This window comes from Nipponia nippon, unplaced genomic scaffold (genome assembly GCF_047370975.1).
Source record: "Nipponia nippon isolate SJK-2023a ecotype South Korea unplaced genomic scaffold, ASM4737097v1 scaffold_16, whole genome shotgun sequence".
NCBI classification, from domain to species: Eukaryota; Metazoa; Chordata; class Aves; order Pelecaniformes; family Threskiornithidae; genus Nipponia; species Nipponia nippon.
This window is the reverse complement of record NW_028262332.1, coordinates 7311498-7318963: the sequence shown is the minus strand read 5'-3', so window position 1 is coordinate 7318963 and position 7466 is coordinate 7311498.

Genomic DNA, 7466 nt, shown 5'->3' with positions numbered 1-7466 from the left:
GCAAGTTTCCTTGGGTCATCTCTGAGGGCAAACTGTGGAGGTGGGAGACCCCTCCTCTGCACATACCCCCCCCAGCCCTGGTGACTGGCAACCACCCTGCCGTGGCTCACAGGAAGAAGACAGTCAGCCAAGGGTCTTGGTCCAACCCTGTCCCCCATGAGTGTCCACAAAGACAGAGGAAAAAAAAACATCACATCTAACTTCAGTCTGCAAGAGAAGGGGTAGGAGTAGCCCCAAATAATCCCCTTTCCATGAGAACAAGACACTGGACACATCTTTCTCGCGCTGCAATGCCTACCAGGTTTGGACGGTGGCTTCTCACAGCAAAACCTTCCCTCACAGATGCGTCACCTTGCCATGGGTGAGCTTCACCCCTGGACGGGATGAAAAGCTATAGCTGGTTATGGGAAACCCCTTGTCTTCCAGGGACATGGATGAGCTTGAACAAGGGTGTCCATAAGAGCAATCAGAGCTGGGATTTGCACCCAGCCCCACTGATATAGCCAGGCCCAACCTCAGCTGAAGTCCTCTGTACCTGGGAAGGCTTCACCCACTGCCCCAGGACTTTGGTCCAAGCGTGTGGAGACACGGTGACCAAGGCTTTGGTGTCCATGTGCTGCCCCAGCCTGCCACCACAGCCCAGGAGCCTTCTCCTGCCCCGGCACAGACCTGGCACCCTGCAAGGGTTAAGAGCCATGGAGGCGGTGAGGAGAAAACGTTCTTCTGATTTGCTTAATGAACGTTAATTAAGAAGACAGAAGATAGCAGATTCCTTCAGGGTAGAGATGAAAGGCCCGTTAATTAAATCTGGAAAGAGAGCGCAGGGCCGACTGATCCTCCTTCTGATCAGACCTGACAAGGGAGGCACTGGGCAGGAGCGAGGTGTGCCAGAGCCCGCAGCCCCATCTCCTGCAGCCCAGCCGAGTTTCGACGGGGTGCTTGGGCGTGGGACCGACCACCACCCACTTACCTGCCTCCACCGCCCACGGGGCTGAGGGTGGCCCCATCCCAGGGGCTGGGGTGGGAGCTGGATCGGTGCCCCTGGCTCTGGATGCACCCCGGGCTGGCGCTGTGTGACAGGCACGCGCTTGGTTCCCAGTGGATACTTCCCCAGAAGGGACGAGCTGCCCTTGCTGTAGCACTGGGTGAGATGAGGTCTCTCTTGGCCAGCTCCATCCTGAGGAAAAGGAGGAGAAGGAGGTTTGGTCACCCAGCTCAGCGGTTTACCCCAGGTCCCACCCCCAAAGCCTGGGTACGGGTTAAACAGGAGCGGGTCAGAAAGGCACCGGGTACCACTTTGTGCCAGTGCATCTCCATGCCAGGAGGGGCAAGTCTCTGGGGCCGGCTGCACCCCGCTGGGATGGACCCCTCCTCCCCGTCCCCGGGTTTCGGCACAGACACTGCCTCGTCCTCCTGGAGCAGGCAGCTCCTGCCACCAGTGATTTGCTGAAAGGGGCTTTTCTGCCCAGAGCCGAGACCTCGAGAGGCTGTCGCACACTAACGGGATTCTGCTAGCAGCCTGCTGCCTCCTGTGCTCCCCACCACCCTGCCAGCTTTTAGCCCAGGCTTATTTTTGAAAGCAAAGCAGCTGAGCATCCCAAATGACCCCTGCAAAACCGCAGCAGCCCTGCCTTCCAGCCTGGCCCCTCTGGGGCAGGCGCTGTACTTGCTCCCACCCCATCCCTCGCCCCAGGACTGGAGCAGGGATTAGAGGCAAGTTCAACCTCACGATGCCACGAGCATTTCAATCAGTACAGCCACAGTGCTCTGCCGCTCTCCCGGCACGCAGAGGCGTGCGAGGAGCAGGGATCTCCAGCGCCGAGGGCTTTGCGGCAGGGTGATGGGGTGGTCCTGGTCAAACGCAGCAGCCCCTTGGGCAGAGGGGACCAGCCCAGGAGAGGGCAGCCGGCAGCCCCCTCCTCGGTTCTGCTCACCACGAGGTGAAGACCCCATCCAGTGGGAAATGGCACGTGCAGTGTAAATAACGTCTGGAGCATCTCTTCTGTGCGCTGGCTTATTTTGTAAACCTGAACTTTGCAAAATGTCACGAAACAGAGAAATGGGAGGCCTGGGATGAGTAAATCTCTATTAGAAATTCCCCAGGACAGCGGCAGTCATGTTCTTGCGCGGTGATGGCACATTACAGCCCAATCCGGCTCAGCGAGCGGGGTCATGCGCAGCACTGATTGCAGAAAGTATTTAATTAACACTGCCGTAAATACAGCACTAGCGATGCCAACCAGACCACGACGGGGCAGGATGCTGCCGAGCTGCGTGAAGTTTTGCCAAGGCAGACAGGAAAAAACAAGGGAGAGCAGAGAAAATCCATCAGATTTTGCTCCCTGCCTTGCCCCAGCCCTTGGGGGCCTCAGGGGGGCAAGAGGAGGATGGGACAGGGACATCGCCCCTTGAGAGGCTGTCCCCTGAGCAAGGAGGCTTCACCATCAGCACCCAGACAAGGGGGAAAACCCTGTAATTGGGAAACGAGCTCTCTGGGGGCAAGATGTTCCCAAAGCAATTGCCAGGACAGGCACCACCACCCTCTCCCCTGATGCACGAATAGTCTAGAAGCCACCTTTTCAGAGCTAACCATCCCCAAATTTTCTCAATACCTGGCAGACAGTGAAAACAGGGACATCCCAGCTTCACTCATACATGACCACAAGCTCATCATCTCACAGATGAGCTGAGGGACACCAGATCTGACCCAGCCCAAGGACACAGGGTGACAGCTGAGCTATCGTGGTCCCCAGGACACATACTTTACCCATCCCATCAGGGCTCAGGAGGTCGGGGACCATGATAGGAGGAAGAGCCAGGTCAGTGCAAGACCAGCCAGTTTCAAGCACAGCCATTCCCCACCTGAGCTCATCAGTAGCTTAATGATACCCACCAAACAGCTTCAGTCCCTAATCACTCATCATATTACGGCTGCTCACAAGTGAGGCCAACCAGTACAAACCTCCTTGAAGCCTTTCTAATTAACGAGCAGGAGCTTAGGCTCTCCCAGCCCAAAAGCAGCATCTCAGATAAAACCAGCAGCCTTCCTGCTAGCCCGTAGCCTCCCTTGATAAACCGCTTTAATGGGCTTGTTAGCATCACCTGAGGCCACCTCATTGGCTAACAAGGCACATCTGTCTGTCTGTCCTCCCCTGCCTCCCTGCTGTGGGTGGGGAGAAGTCCATCTGCCCATGCATCCATCCGTCCATCCATCCATCCATCCATCTGTCCCCACCGTGGCAGGTGCCATGGGATGTGCCCAGCATGGTGGCCCTTAACCCTGTGCTGGGTCCCTGGACATGTCCCCTGGGTACCCCTGAGCATCCCCTTCACCAGGAGGGTGGGTGACAGCTGAGCAGCAGCAGATGCCACCAGATGGTCACCCCAAACAGAGACCTGGCTAAACCGATAACCGGGAGGGTGCTGGAGCCCCCTCCGTTGCTAAGTGACGCCCTGTACCGGTCTCATGGGGAGACGGGAGCAAGCTCAGGATGGTGTCACTGAGCTCCTGCCCGCAAAGCCCCCAGGACCTTTGCAACACCGGGGCACCTGCATCAGTGTTGCCACAACAGGCCGTGGTTGCAATCACTCTCTGGGCTCTTTCCTGAGAGGTGCTGAGCACTCGCAGCTCATCACAGCGATGGTTTCTCAGGGGGCTTCGGAAAAGCAGGCTCGGAAAGCACTTAAGCGCTTAAGCGCTTTCCGAGCCTGCTTTTCCAAAGCCCCCTGAGAGCCTATCACTGTGATGAGCTGCGAGTGCTCAGCCCCTCTGCCAGGGGCTGCCCCTCCTCAGCAATAGCCTCCCCCCCTTCCTCTCCCTCCCATCAATAAGAGATGGTCCAACAGACTCCAACAAATAAGTTGTTGTGATGCCTTTGACTTTAAAGCAGGAGAAATACACCCTCTCCCCCATAATGTGATCTACCGTGTCTTTATATGCCGAAGCGTGTCACCCCGGATCGGGGCTGGGGCTCTGATTTAATATTCTCATGGAAACCAGTGCCCTCATCCAATTACCACGGGGATTTCGGTGCAGTCAGCAGCTGAGCCGCTGGCAGCCCCCGGCATGGGAGCGAGCCCCACAGGGGACTGGGCCCACGCTGATCTGGCCAGAGCCACCCTAAAGGCACCGGGAGTGAATTTGCCACCCCCAGACAGTGGCTGTGCCAGGGACTGGGTTAGACTGAGAAGCACTGGTGTGAACTGGAAGCACTGGGAGAGCAGCGAAGGCAAAGCATCGCTCCAGGCAGTGGCGGAGAGCTCTGCCGGTAAAGTCCACGGAGATTTCCACTTCCAGCGGGACTAAAATCCCTCTGTTTCGTACTCGAATGCCTGCTGCTCCGAATCCCCCTCCAGCCACGGAGGCTGGATGCTCGCTGGTAATCCTGCATCATTTATTTTCATTGGCTGACAGAAAAAAGTGCCGTCAGAAAACCAATGTTAGCTGTGCTGGCTGGCATATGAAATGTTGCTTTAATTGTATTTTATTTGGCAATAAGAAAATAGAAGCAGCAACAAACCCTCCAGATATTCCCCCCCCCCCCCATTTAAAATTTCAATTTGGTAATTTTATGACTACGTTTCGGATAAAGCCCAACAAAGCACATTAAAGTAAGAGAAGTGATTTATCCTTTTCAGTGACACATGATCTTTGGACATATTTTTCAGCCTATAAATATTAAGACGGTTTAAAAAAAAAAAAGATTTTTTTTTTTTCATGTCAGCTGTTATTTTTCAACCAACAAGCCACTATTTTTTCCAACCCTTGTTTCCAACCCTCTGATCTCTGAAGGCAAACCAGGGAAGTATCGGACATCTGAACCAAAATAACAACGATCGCGGAGGAGCTTCACGCCCTCCAGCCCGGGCCCGGGCGTCACACCATGTCCTCCTGCGATTTTTACACTTTCAAGGACATTTTCAGTTGCAGGGAGGATAGGAGCAGAGCGACTTCAGCGCTCTTCATCCCCTTCCCAAAGAAATGGTATAATTGATTTACTATTGAAATTGGAGGAAGAGGCTGGGAGACTCGTGCTCTGCCTCTCCTGACGCCGATTCCGCGTGGGAGCTGCACGGGCTGGCCATGATCTGGGGTTTCCCTGACCTTTTCCCAGCATCTCTGCAAGTTGGGAGGATGAAACCTTCCAAACTACTGGGACATTTAGAAACCAAACCTCTGCCATCAGTACATAAACCTGAGGATCTCTCTGTGCCACCCAGAATAAAAAACTCTGAGTCTTGACGAACCAGCCCAGCTCGGCTTGCCCGCCTGACTGAGCATCGTGAGCATCCCTCAGGAATCACTGCAGATTTATTTGCTGCATAAACCCCCTGCTCGCGCCCAGCGTGGCAGCGACGCCTTCGAAGCACCGGGTGCTGCACGCGGCGCGGGGGGCTCCGGGGAAGGGGTTAACGGGTGGGCAGAGGCAGCGCTGGGGAGTTGCTAGGAGACTTGGGGCTTTAGGATGCTGGATGTGATGCTCAGCCAATGGAGGAGTCCTCTGACGAGTAAATCTGCTAATTTGGGTTGCATTGATTGCTGGGGGTTAGGGGTGGATGTGGGTACGGCTGAGCAGGGCTGACCTTCCTTCTCCCAGCCCCTGACCGATGCTTTCCCATCCTGCTTCTGCAGTTTCAATTAAACCGCTGAATTAATCTCTTGCAATAAACTCGGCCGCTATTGCAGTTTGCGTTGGGATTCATAATCACTTTTCCTGCAAATATAACAATTAAACAGAGAGGTCTTGGTAGCTCGGGCGGGAAAGCCGGGGCTCCCCCAGGCTGCCGGCTGGGATCGGGGTGCCCAGCCCCCCGCCGGGGTTAGTTTTTACCAGCCAAAAGCCCTTTTGGGGGGCTGCTGATAGCGAGGGAGCTGGGGGAGGCACCGCCGCCTCCCTCTCACCTGCATATGCTCCTCCAGATGGCCCAGGCTGCTGCTCTTCATGCAGGAAAAGGTTTTAAATTAAAATCTTGCCTGTGGTTTTTGGAGGGGTTTTGGCTGGTTTTTTTTTCCCCTCGCTTTCCGGAGCTCCGGCCCGTTTGCCATCATAAGTATAGATGGAGCGGCAGCGGGGTGGAGCGGCCGTTGCACCCCACAATGAGCCCCTTTCAGGCCGGGGTCAGCCCCAGCTCTCCGCAGCCCTCCTTGGCCTCCGGGAAGCTGAACCGCTCCTCTCCGCAGAGCCCCCCGCTGAGCCCCGCAGCCACCCCCCCTGATCAGCTCCGGTGTCCCCTTGTGCCATCATCCCCTGCCCCGCCGGAGGGGCAGGAGGGGTCCCTCAGATGCCCAGCACTCTGGACATCCAGCCCAGCAGGATCTGACCTGGCTCTGCTCCAAACCAGAGCCTTTTCCCACTCCGGAGCTGCTTGCACCATCCCCCTACCAAGTGTTTAGCCCCCGGCTTTGCAGGGATGGGATGGGGGGGATGCAGCCTTCCTGCTGCGCCCCGAGCCTGGCAGAGGAGTGAGACCCACGCAGGGGCAGGATCCGGCCCCTCCAGAGACTCTGGGATGCCAACTTTTCACAGAAACAGCGGATTACAGCGCATCAGCTCCAATCGATACGCTGCCGTGGCAGAAAGCAAAGGGAAAGAGGAACAAAAAGAGGTTTCTCAGTTGTGGGGGATTTGGGGGTTTTATTGTGGTTGGAGGGAGGAAAAAAAAAAGCCTGTGAAAGGACTGGGCGGGGGGGGGCACAGCAGGCTCCCCCCCACCGGGGCACCGCTGCGGGGTGGGACCCTCCGAAACACGTGTGGTGCCAGGGAGGGCACATGGGCATTGGGGTGGGCGCAGGGTGGGCATGGGGTGGGCGCGGGGTGGGCGCGAGGTGGGCATGGGGTGGATGCGAGGTGGGCATGGGGTGCTCCACCTCCACCCGGCACAGGGGGTTTGGCTCCTTCCTCCTCAGACTGGGGCATCTGCAGCAAAACCCTCCCGGCTCCAGCTACCGGAGAGGGGAGAAAGTTGGAGGAGGGGGTTTGGCAGAGAGAAGAGAGGTGAAGAGATGCTCAGCCCCTGGTCTGGTCCTGCTGAGACCCTCACAAAGAGCGACCAGGCTTGGGAATGCTCTGGGCAAAAGTGGGGGGATGTTAAAGAAGCTTTTTTAGGAAACCCAAAGGTCTTGCACAGGGATGAGCAGAAGAGACGCCCCGGGAGCTGCTGCCAGGGACCCACTTTTGGCTGCAGCCCAAGACCTCTTTGCAGGTAGTTTGTCTCATTTTCTGAGCTATCGATTCCTCCTGTGGAAAGAGAAAGCCCTGGCACAGCGAGCGGTGTTGCTAAATTCCCTGGCAGCTGAAACAGCCTTTTCCCATGGGATGGGAGGACAGGGGAGCCCGCATAGGGCAGTGACGGCGACAGGAGCTGGGGGACACCATGGACTGCCCCGCTGCCATGCAGGGACCCCCCAGCAGCCAAACTCACAGCAGGGAGAGCACCCGGGGGGACCTGGCATGTTTTTTGCCACC